The 11,086-nt window shown below is 58.1% G+C and overlaps 1 protein-coding gene across 4 annotated transcripts in view; it reads left to right on the top strand.

The window, feature by feature from the left end:
- Positions 1-4,060: 4,060 nt before the first annotated feature.
- The window catches only part of KANSL1 (KAT8 regulatory NSL complex subunit 1), a 74,471-nt gene continuing 67,445 nt past the window's right edge, over positions 4,061-11,086 (top strand). For 2 of the 4 annotated variants that reach the window (XM_063178974.1, XM_063178971.1), the window contains exon 1: positions 4,062-4,245. The gene's annotated coding sequence lies outside the window, so the exon portion shown is untranslated. Of the gene's footprint in view, positions 4,246-9,457; positions 9,545-11,086 lie in introns of those variants that run through there. The other 2 variants (XM_063178975.1, XM_063178972.1) reach the window with 2 other exon arrangements.

Below are 11,086 nucleotides of genomic sequence, written 5' to 3'. Positions count from 1 at the left end.
GTCCTTATCCACTTGGCACCTCTTCTGTCTCAGCTTCTCTCTGGTCAAGAGCCACATGGACACCTTTATCCTTTGAAAAATCATCCCCAAGTTCTGAGCAAAAATAGAATTCTGTGGTGTGGTGGGTTCTTTTTTTTGAAGTAGGAAGATGGGCAGTGAAAAATAGGCTTCAGTTCCCCTCAGAGGGTGAAAAAATCCCTCTAAGATCTGAGGAATGAGAAGAGGTGAAATGAGCTCTGTGCCCTGCACTTGGATCAGCTGGGTCTGGGATGGATCTGGGCTGGAGTGAGGCTCTCGCAGGGATTCATTCCTGGGGCTTCTCTGGGGGATGATTCCCCTCCTGGAGGGCTCGGCGTTCCCTGGAGCTGCTCCTGCCTCTCCTGCTGTGGTTTCCCAGCTCGTGGCACCTTCCCAGCACATCCCTGGGCAGAGGAGTCTGAGCAGCCCCTCTTGGTAAGGTCTGCAGGCAGCAATTATGGAATGCCACTAATTACCGTGTTAATTGGCTTCCTTTTGCTTCCCAGCATATTTTATAAACAAAAAGCAGGAGGAAGCAGGTGCTATTTACTTTTCCATAACAAATGTTGTTCACGCGGGGACCTGAGATCCAGGAATTGTGGGGCCTTTTTTCCTTTTTATTTGTTCCCTGAAAACTGCAGTAAAACTTTCAACCCCTTGGAAAAAGCTCTTAGTTGAGCTGGGATGTTCAAAGGATGTTTGTGCTATTTGGAAGATTTAATACATAAAAACATTCCTGGCTTTGTATGGTCATCCTACCTTAAAGGTATTTTCTTTTTTTTCCCAATAATCCAGGGTCACGTTTAGCCCTTGCTGCTATTTTACATTCTAAGGAAAAACACAAAATTTGTATTGAAGGACTAAAAGTTGCCTCTTTGAGGAGGGACAGAGAAGAAGAGGCTGAGCATGGAGACACTGGCAGGGAGGTGAGCAAGGGTTCTCACTGAAGAGAATTAGGGAACTGTCATTTTCTTACAACAAAACTATGGAAGAATGCAAAGTGTGGGTGTGGTGTTACTATTTGCATTGAAACAATGTAATTTGTCCTTTTTTTCCTAATTTTTTTTTTTTTTTTTTTTGCTTTTCTTGATTTTTTTTTTTTTTAATTTCAAAAATTGTACAGTCCTAGGGGGGGAAAAATTCTTTTCTGTTAATATATTTGCAATTCATGAAAGGATGTGGAAAATCCAAATAAATTACTTTTAAAAGCAGGCTTAGCCCCAGGTGCTTTGGGTCAGGGGTGGGATTTGCCCTTCAGGAGTTGGGCAAGCGAGAGGTTGGGAAAGGTTTAAGGGCACCTTGGGGTGTGCAGGGCTCTTTTCTGTCCTGTGCCACCTGAGCCTCATCTGTCACAGCTTCCAGGTGGGCTGCAAGGTGCTGGCTGGAGTTTTGGGTGAGGTGGGAGGTGTGACATGGGTGTGAGGACCTGGAGCTGCTGGGGTGAGTCCAGAGGAGGCTCCAGGGCTGGAGCCAGGCTGGGACACCTTGGGGTGCTCACCTGGACAGGAGAAGGCTCCAAGGAGAGCTCAGAGCCCTTCCAGGGTCTGAAGGGGCTCCAGGAGAGCTGCAGAGGGACTGGGGACAAGGATGGAGGCACAGGACACAGGGAATGTGTCCTGCCACGTGTCCATCCACTGCTCAAGGCAGGGATGGATGGAATATTGGGGATGGATCCTTCCCGGTGCCCAGAGATGTTGTTGCTGCTCATCCTCACTTCCCGCCTTCAAGAATCTCTCAGGTATGGAGCCAGGTTAGTTTTATTTTCTTTTTTTTTTTTTCCTGCCTTCCATAGCAGGTCCCCTCTCTGTGGCTGTAGCTGCTGTTGCTCAGCAGAGAAATTAATTACCACAGTCTCTTACACTTCCAGAGCTGGAGGAAAAGCTTGCCAGGAAGGAAGGCTCATGGCTGTGCAGAAATTCCTCCTGCTGCATTGTAGGCATCTTGGATTGAACTTTCTGCCACTCATTTTTGCCCAACCTAATTGGTAATTTCTGAGAGCTGAGTTTGGCTGTACAAGAAACACTGAGATTAACCCATTCCTAGCTGCTTCCCCCTGTTTTCCCCCATGCTCCTGTTGCTCCTGGACACGTGTTCCTGTGTCTGGGGGTTGCTGAGTGCAGTGAGAGCTGAGCTGTCCCTCTGCAGCCTCCCCCATGGGCTCTGCCTGGTGCTGGACCCAGGCTTTGCTCAGGCAGGCTGAGCTTTAGGTGCCTCCAGAGAAAGGCAAAGCAGTGATGAAGTTGGATTTCCCATCGTTCTAGAGCTGAATTACAGCTGTGTGCTGAGCACCAGGAGCTGTTTAGGAACACCTACATCTTACCAAGGCTTGTTCTGTTGTTCACCACTGACTGTGGTGCTGCAGCATCTCATTTTCTGTCCCTCTGTCCAAGTCTGTGACTTTTAGAGCATGAACTGCTTTTTATTTTTAATGGAGCAGAACTGGGTTTTTCTAAGCCAGGGATGCCAGTGCTTTTAAACTTTGTCACCTCAGAATAAGGTGATAGTCTGGGTTTTTCTGGATAACCAGGAAAAACAACCTGGTTGTTTCATGTTTCCTGGGGAAGGAGAGCAAGGCCAGTGTCTGTGTGGGGACAGTGACTGCAGCTGCTCAGTGTGGGATCAGCATGGGCACCTCTCAGAGTGTGTTTGGAGCATCTCAAACTTCCTTCCAGTCCTCAAAGGGGCTGAGAAAAAAAAGAGGGAGAGTAACTTTTTACACAGGCAGACTGAACAAGAGGGGGAACCACTTTAACTGGGAGAAAATTAGATGATAGATGTGAGGAGGAAATTCTGTACGCAGATTTTGGCAAGGCCCTGGCACAGGGTGCCCAGAGCAGCTGTGGCTGCCCCTGCATCCCTGGCAGTGCCCAAGGCCAGGCTGGACACTGGGACACCCTGGGACAGCGGGAGTGTCCCTGCCGTGGCAGGGTGGCACTGGGTGGGCTCTGGCTACAGGCCCAGAGGCACGCAGGGGACACGGGCCCTGTGTCACCTGTGGGATGGGGCCTGCTGCCATCCGTGTTCCCGGTGTCCCCGCAGCCCTCGGCACCCGCTCCGGTGCTCTCGGTGTCCCGCGGCACCTCCCGCTCCCCCGGCAGGTCCCTCCCCGCCGCGGGACCCGCGCCCCGCACGGAGCGCGAGTGGCCTGCGGCCCGCGGGACGCCCCACGCGTGTCCCGGCTCCTGCCCCGGTGCCGCCTGCGGGACACCGGCGCCCCGTGACCCCCGAGCCCCGCACCCGGGGCCGCCCCCTCGCCCGCCGCTCCCGCGGCCCGGCCGGACCCGCGGCCGCCCCGGGGGGCGGGGGCGCGCCCGGGACCCCCCGCTCGGGGCCGGTACCGGGGTTTGGGGGGGGTCCCGGGCGGGGGGCGGCGGGCGGGGGGGGGGCGCGGGGCAGGGGCCGAGCGGCGGCACCGCATCAATCACCGCCCGCCCCGCCCCCCGCGCTGATTGACGCGGCCGCAGCCAATGGGGCGCGCCCATGCCCCACGGGCAGCCAATGGGCGCGGGGGAGGGCGGAAGGTCCCCGCTTGAAGGCGGCGGAGCGGCGCAGGTAGGAGCGGGCGGGGGGCGCGGAGCGGGCCGGGGGCTCGGGGGGCGGCCGCGCTCGGCCCGGGGGTCGCGGCCCCCGCCCCGCGGGCAGCGCCGGCCCCGGCCCCCGGCCCCGCCGGCCCCCAACTTGGCCGCGGGGGCCGGGCCGCGGCGGGGCCGGGGCGGCCGGGCGGCCGCTCCCGCCCGGGAGTTGGGGGTCGCGGGCAGGGTCGCGGCGGGCGCCGGGCCCGGGGCGCCGGGTGAGCTCCGCCCCGCCGCGCTGCCCCGGGGGGCCGGGCCCGGCCGGCTCCGTGCGGAGCGGGGACCCCCCCGCCCGCCCCGCGCCTCCATTTTAGCCCGGGGAAGCGAGGCCGGGCCCGGGGGGCTTCGAGAAGGATCGGGGGTGGCGGCAGCCCCGGCCCCCCGCGCCCCGGGCCGCGCTGCGAGCGCCGCCGGGCCCGGCCCCGCCGGGCGGCCCGCGGCGGGATGGAGGTAACGGTGGGAGGGGGCGGCCGGGCCCCCTTGTGACAGCCCTTTCTGTCCCCAGCTCCTGCACTTTCCCACCTCCTCGAGTCAATAAATAAGAAACTTACATCCCGCCGGCGTCGGCGGAGGCTGCGAGGATCCGGAGGCCGTCCCCGTGCTGCCCACCTGGAGCGCAGGTGTGAGGATGGGCCTGGCCAGGATGCCCAGCAAGGTAGGTGCCGTGTGCCCCGCTGCCCGCGCTGCTCGGGGCTCCCCGGCCCGGCCCGGCCCGCCCGGGGGTGCTCAGGTGCCTCGGCAGGTGCTGGGCTGGCTCCCGACCGTGCAGGATGACGCTGGAGCCCTGCACGTAGTTTCTTGGCTGATGCAGAAGTTTAAAATGGAGGTTTGGTGTTATGGCTGGAAGTGTGGATTCATCCTGTGTGTGTACAGGGTGTTTCTCTCTCCAAAGCCATTCCAGTGCCTGTAGTGAAGAGATGTGGAGTCTCCTCTTGGGAGCATGTGTGTGTATTTACAGGTGTTACCTGTCCTTGTGTGCAGCAGCATCCAGACATCAAGGCATGACTTGCCCAGAAAAAGAAAGATTTCCTGCTTTTTTTTTCCTCTCTTTATTGTGTTCATCCTTAAACCCCAGGTTTGCACTATAAGGTCCTTTTAACTTGCTGATTTGATCTGGTTTGTATATGTGTTTATAGTATCAAAAGAGTTTTGTGTACACCTATCAAAGGGTCTTGGCTTTGTCCTGTGAAACCAAAGGTCTGAAGCTGGAGTTTCCTGCCCACATTTCTGGTTTCCCTGTGTGTGAGGCAGCCATGGTGCTCCTGGGTCTGGAGTGGAGCCTGGTGGGGCTTTGCTGGCGCTTCTTTAGAAAAGTGACCTCTTGCCTTGCTGATATTATTGCACATTAAAAGTGTGTCCTAAACACTCAGGTACAGGAATTGAGTTTGGTGCATCTGAGTAAAACCTGAAGAGATGTGCTAAAGGGAAGGATATTTCCTTCTTTTCATAAATCTACAAGCCAGAGCAGCCTGACTTTAGGCCAATTATTGAGGCTGAATTTAGACAAATTCTCTTGTAATGGGAAAACCAAAAATCTTATCTCAATCTGTTCACACTGACCTTACGCAAATCTGCTGTGGTATCTGATCTCCAGTTGGCCAACACAGCAGCAAAGCTCTTGCTCTTTGTACACAGAATAACAGAGAGTTGTTTTGTGGGCTTTAAAATTGGAATTAAATCTCCCTGTTGTGGTTTTGGAGGCTATCGTGAAATACCTTGGAAATCTGTGTTGCTGCAGCTCCTGCTGACACTGGTGGGAATTAGGAGATAACTTCTCTGCAGCCTGGTCTTCATTTCCAAAGTGCCACCTGGGGTTTGACGTGTGGCTGTGTGGAGCCTCATCGACACGGGCACTGGGCTGTTGTCAGCCCTGTGAGTGTCCCATTTGTCCCCATCCTCAATGCCAGCTCCTTAGTCTCATGCTGCAGTCTGGGAGGCCGTGGAGGAGAAAACCCAGTGAGGTTTCAGAGAGCTGTGGGATGGGGAGATGGGGCTGCTTTGGGAGGGCAGGGAAGGGCTCTGGGTCCTTTGTGCCTGCTGTGAGCTGGCAGGAGCTGAGGGAAGGAGCAGTGCCTGGTGTGCTGCTGGGGCCCTCAGGCTGTCCGGCTGTCAGTGTGTCCAGCCACCAGTCAGTGTCCGGCTGTTGGGCTGTCTGGCCATCAGGCTGTCTGGCTGTGGGGTGTCCAGCCCTGTCAGGGTGTCTCTCCCTGTCTGGCCCTGTCAGGCTGTCCAGCCATCAGGATATCTGGCCCTGTGTGGCTGTCGGGCTGTCCGCCTGTCGAGCTGTCCAGCCATCGGCGTGTCCGGTGTGTCCTGTAAATCTATCACAGCATTCCAGGTGGGCTGTCTGGCTGTCGAGCTGTCTGGCCATCAGTGCATCTGGCTGTCCATCTGTCGGGCCATCGGGCTGTCCATCTGTCGGTGTGTCCAGCCGTCGGTGTGTCCGGCCGCTGCATCCCCCGGCAGCTCTGCTGAGGGGCGTTTGCTTCTCGAGGGGAGGGTCTTGCTGGACCTTGATTTTTGGCAGTGTGTTGAGCGTGTCACAGCTTGAATTGCTCTACAGCTCTGCCAGGACCTGTCTGAGGGCTGTTCTCACCGTGGTCCCCCCCAGGAGCTCAAGCTCCTGGCAGCTGGTGTTGTCACAGTTTTGCAATGTTTTATTGGCACAGGAGAGAGCAGCTCAGTTACAGCCCTTGGGTTCTGTGGAGCTCGTGTCCCAGAGCACCTCGGAGGAAGGAGGTTTGTGGGAGCAGAGGAGCGGGGAGCTCTCCCTGGGAATGTGCTGCTCCAGCTCTGGCTGTGCCATGCTCACAGAACAGGGACTCGCTGCCTTCTCCTTCCCATTGCCATTTCCCTGTGGTTGCCTGGGCTCTCATTCTCCCATGCTGGATTTTTCATAGGAAATATTTCATAGGAAATGTGTGGTTTTTATTTCATAGGAAATATGTGTTTTATAGTGTCCATCCACCTTTCCCACGTTCAGGATGTTTCCCAAACTGAAATAGCATGGTTTTAGGCTCAAAAGTCGTTAATAATAACACTTAAGAGTTATTTTATGTACAGATATGCATGTGCTTGTTGTACAGAGACTGTTCAATTTTTGAGGATGATCCAATCAGAGCAAATAATGAGGATTAATAGGTGGAAAGATGAGGTAACAATAAGGTGTGAGTAGCTGGGTACACAGCTCTCACCAGCTATTGTGGTTTGAGTGTTCTGGATGCTTGGCAGAAGAGGACAATTCAAAGGATGATGCTGTAAAAATGGGGTTTCAATGGGGACAGCTGCTCTTGTTCATGGGGGGCATCTCCAGGTCAGGAACATCCCGTGTGAGGGGCAGGTTGGTGGCTGGTCCAGGAGTGACCAGTTGTGGCACAGTTTTGAGTGGGAAGCTGAGACTGGCAGGGCCATAGAAGAGGCCAAAGCTGTGTAAATTTTACACTGCACAGCAATTTTTGCTACTCTTCTCCAGGTGAGGCTGGACCATGGAAGCTGCAGCTGTGTCTGTGCTGCAGGAAAATCCAGACCTGCACTGGAATGTCAAGCTGGAATCTGGGCTCTTGGTCTGTGCCTCAGCAGAAAATCCTGATCAGAAGCTTTATTGCACAGGAATTTCTTTTAATTTTCTTCACAACAGATTGTCCTCACTCTTCTGTGCCAGTATAAAACCGCATTTGTACCTGCTTCTGCTTTTTTAGCTGAACTCTAATTAAAGGCAGATTAAAAAAACAATAGTACCAGAGGTTTGCATGCCATTGTAGGGTCCTGGGTTCTTAAAGTTCTCTCCAAGTGAGACGAGATGAGGAGAGAGTGTGCAGCAGGAGTGTGGGGATGGGGAATGGCCATCACTAAGGGGACAGCTGGGACTGCAAGGGACAGCCCTGGAGTGGAGCTGGTTGTCTGCAGCTCCCTGCTAGGGCATAAAACCAGCGTTAGTCTCACTGCTGTACTTAGCTAAATATTTTTCTTGAAAAAACACTTAGGTAAAGCTGTGTTTTGAGCATTTGTGTGGTCACAGAGACCTCTGGGTGTCTCTGGCTGCAAGCCCAGGGGGTCGCACACACCCTTAGAAGAATGATGAAATGTGAATTTCCTGGCCCAGAAAACCCAGTTGTAATGAGAGTGCCGTGGTGCGGTTTGTTGAGCAATATATTGGATTTTAAAGAGTAACAGTAGTGCCTTGACTCTGTATCTCCAGATGGTTTTTAGAGGAAGGGAGCATTGCTCAAGCACGTGGTGGGATTCCTGTGCAGGAGTTCTGATCCCTCCCAGCTCAGGGTATTCTGCAGTTGCTTCTGTGGTATTGAACTGCCCTGTGTGGCGCTGGGGCTTGAATTACGAGGAGGAAATAAACTTGTGTGTGTGTGCTGCATAGTGCAGGCCAGGATAGCACGTACTGGAAGGAGGGTTCCTGCTTACCTAGCTCTGCAGTTGAGCAGGACAGGTTTTGTTTTTACTCAGTGCATCTCTCGGTGGCGGTGAGCACAGCTGGCACTGCTGTGACTCTTCCTCTTTGCAGACAAACCATGGCATAAAGCACTTTTCCCTTGGCAGAGCTGCGTTCCTGCTGTAGAGGCAGCAGAGCCAGAGCAGGGGAGGAAGAGCCTTTGCCTGGCAGGAATCGCAGCGGGTTTGTGGCACCCTGAGCGTGCCGGGCTCTGTGCTGGGCACAGTCAGTGTCACCGCCTGCCAGGGGCCAGGCTGAAGGTCACAGAGGGGAAATGGTTTGTGCGGTCCCAAAGGAATTCTGCCTTGCTCTTGGTGTGTCCTGTGTGATGGAGCTGTGAAGGGCAGGACCGGGGCAGCAGGAGCATCGGTGGCCGGGCTGCCAGCCCTGCGTGCCCCGGGCCCAGACCCTGCCTGGGGAGTGCGGGACAGCCCCGGAGCCCGGCTGGGGCACAGGGGGCTGCTTGGGCAGATTTCCTGGGCAGATTTTCTTTGGGCAGGTTTCCTGGCAATACCGCCGGGGACCGTGGCAGGAGCAGTGCGGGCCGGGCCGGCAGCGAGCTCCCGGGGCTGCACTGGGCGCGGGAGAGCGTGACGTGCGGTTTTGCGGGAAAACGCTTAACCGGCGAAGGCTGTTTGTTTGATTTCTCCCGGGAGCTCGCTCGCAATGGCAGAGCGGCAGAACCGTGGATTTTGGGCAGGAAACGGTTAACGCAGCGTTAAACCAGCGGCGTTGCGTGTCCTGTGTGTCCCCGGCCGCGGGCGGACTCCAACTCCCGCCGTGCCCCGCGCGCCGCCGCGGGCTCCCCCTGGCGGTGTCCGGCAGCGGCGGGGCCGCGGCGGGCGGACAAAAGGCGGCGGGTCCGCCCCTCCCTCCACTTCCCCGCCCTCCCTCCCCGGCGGCGGCGGCGGCGGTGCCGGTGCCCGCCCCTCCCTCCCTCCCTCCCCTTCCCCTCCCCTCCCGCACTGCAGCTCCTCCGCGCGGCCGCGGCGGGCGCTCGGCGGGGCCCCCCGGCTGCGGGCGGGCGCGGGTTGCGCTGCGCGGCGCGGCCGCCGGGGGCGCTGCGGCGGCGCCCCCCGCCCCCCCGCCTCCTCGCCGTCCTCCTCCTCCTTCCCCCCGGTGCATTCTCCGGCTGACGGGAGGGGGAGGGCAGGGAAGGAGCCCGGCCGCCATTTTCGAGCCGCGCCGCCGCCGCGCTCGCCCGGAGCAGGGGGGGACCGGGCGCGCCGACGAGAAGCGCCGCAGCGCCCGCTCCGCCCCAGCGCTCCGACCCGGGGGCGGGGGGGCCCCGCTCCCCCCCTCCCCCCCCACCCCCAGCACTGCAGCCGCCGAGGGAGACGGGCGAGCCCATCCCCCGTTCCGCCGGGGCGGGCGGGGGGGGCGCCGGGGGTGGCGGCGCCGCGGCTGCCGCCCCTCGTCCCGGGGGGGCCCGCTTGGTTTGTTTGCGAACTGCGCCCGTTTCGCCGCGGCCGAGCCCGCCCGGACCGCGCTCGCCGCTCGTCACGTGGTAGGTGCCGCTCGCCCCGCGCCCGCCGCCCCGCGCCCGCCGCGCCTCCCCCGCCGCCCCTTTGTTAGAGCCGCCGCGCCCCGCCGGGCCCCGCCGCCGCCGCGCCCCAACTTCTGCGAGCCCCCCCCCGCGCTGCCCTTCCCCTCCCCGGTGCGGCGGAAAGTGCGGGGGTCGCGGCAGGAGAGCCGCCCCGCACCCCCCCCTCCCCGCCCGCCGCCCCCGGTGCTGCTGCGTCTCCCCGGGGCGGGGGGGGCGCCGCGGGCGGGGGGCGGCGGCGCGGCTCGACATTGAAATCCCGGCGCCGGGGGTCCCGCAGGGTCGGGCCGGGGCCTCTCACGTGGCCGCTGCCCCCGGGGAGGGGAAGGGACGGACGGGAGGGAGGAAGGGGGGGCAGCGTTCCCTAACCTGGTGGGAAAAGGGGGGCTGGGCTGGGGGGGGGGGGCACACGCGAAGTTTTAAAAGTAAACAGAAAAAAAAAATTAAATTGCATAACCTCAAAGCTTGCAAAACGCGTGGAGGGAGCAGGTCCCGCGGCCCCAAATCCGCCTGGAAAATAGGAGCGGAGCGGTGCCGGTAATCCCGGTGGGCTGTCACCGGCGGGAGCCGTGTCACCGGGCGCTCTCCCTTCTCCCGGGGTGCACAATAGCGTCATTTTCCAGGTGGCTTCGAGCTCCAAAACCGTCTCCCTGTATTTACTTTCTAGCCGCATATTTTGTATTTTATTTATTTGGAACCGGCCCTGCGGATCCAGGATTATTTCCCCCCAAACAAGCTGGAGGAGTCCGGCTATCCTGAAATGCTTTCCGTGATCCATACGTGTGTTTACTTCCATCACGGGATTAGCATCCTCCAGTGCTTGGTTACGGAGAAATTTCCATCATTTGGGGTATAAATGGGGGTTATGTAGGAAGAAAAAATAAATCAGCTAAATATATTGGGAACTAAACTTATTTTTCCCCCAAAAATCAGACCCACCTTCCAAACCGAGGTGTCATCTCTCCTCTGCTTGAATTTGTGTCCAGGTGGAGCAGAAGGCAGGCACTCCATAGATTATATTCCCTGTTATGTAAAATGCACTTGAATGACAAACTGTAGTTTTCCATGAAACCGGTCAGGATATGGGAGGAACTGCAGGTTTTTTATTTGTTTTGACTGACCATTATATTTTGAACTGCTTTGGGCCCCGGCCGTGTCGCTGGTTACATCATGTCGTGTGTTGTGTTCGGGGTGCTTTGTGCCTGTGAAAATAAGGTGAGGAGGCAGCAGCCGGTCCCGGGCCGGGCGGGACTCGCCGTGGGTCGGTGCCGCTGCTGCGGGGGATGATAAAACACCGGGGCTGCCCGGGCTCTGAGCGTGGCTGTGCGTGTGCCCCGAGCCCCTGCCAGCCAGGGCATCTGCCTGCGTGCAGGCGTTTTCTCTTTAAAACCATATTTGTCCTTTTTATAGCCTTTGTTTTCATGGAGGAACCTCTGATGCTCTTCCCTGCTTTAGCGTATCCTCTTGGATTTTCATTCTGGCACGGGAACAGCGACTCTCCTCAAG

The sequence above is a fragment of the Melospiza melodia genome, chromosome 30, assembly GCF_035770615.1.
Source record: "Melospiza melodia melodia isolate bMelMel2 chromosome 30, bMelMel2.pri, whole genome shotgun sequence".
NCBI lineage: Eukaryota > Metazoa > Chordata > Aves > Passeriformes > Passerellidae > Melospiza > Melospiza melodia.
This window is presented reverse-complemented; position numbering and strand designations above follow the sequence as displayed.